A 554-nucleotide genomic window follows, 5' to 3' on the forward strand; every position below is an offset into this window, starting at 1 on the left:
GGATATTCTGTTAGAAGAACATTCACTACGTTATTCACCATCAAATAAACTCTCTTTAGGTTTGTTTTTTTTAGCAAAAATCTCTCTTGTTTGTTTATCTTTCAAGAGGGAAAATATTTTTTTAAACAACTCCAAAGACGGAACAGCAACCGCAACATCACGTGATTTCGATCTTCATTCATCTCCCTGGTGACGGACTCTCTGCCACAAGAGATAGCCACTACTCATCTCCGCACTAACGATATATAGAAAATCAGTGCCAGAATAAGCACCGGTGCCGTGATTAGCCAATTGGGCTCTGAAAACATATATATATATATATATATATATATTCTCATAAATGCGTCAGTGATTTTATTGAGGTCATGATAGAGCAACGGCTATAGTCGAACAATTCAAGCCCAGGACTTATTCCTTGTAGTACTTATTCCATCGGGCTTTTCACCGAACCGCTATGTTATGGGGACGTAATACACCAAGATCGGATTTCAGGCGAATGAGGAACACATACACACAAACATATACATATATATATATATATATATATATATATA

At 36.3% G+C, this 554-nt stretch overlaps 1 protein-coding gene across 1 annotated transcript in view; it reads right to left on the minus strand.

Annotated features, from left to right (window-relative positions):
- Positions 1 to 554, minus strand: part of LOC106871602 (leucine-rich repeat-containing G-protein coupled receptor 4-like) — a 61,891-nt gene that overhangs the window by 656 nt on the left and 60,681 nt on the right. The gene's annotated exons all lie outside the window — the stretch shown is intronic.

The sequence above is a fragment of the Octopus bimaculoides genome, chromosome 29 (assembly GCF_001194135.2).
Source record: "Octopus bimaculoides isolate UCB-OBI-ISO-001 chromosome 29, ASM119413v2, whole genome shotgun sequence".
NCBI classification, from domain to species: Eukaryota; Metazoa; Mollusca; class Cephalopoda; order Octopoda; family Octopodidae; genus Octopus; species Octopus bimaculoides.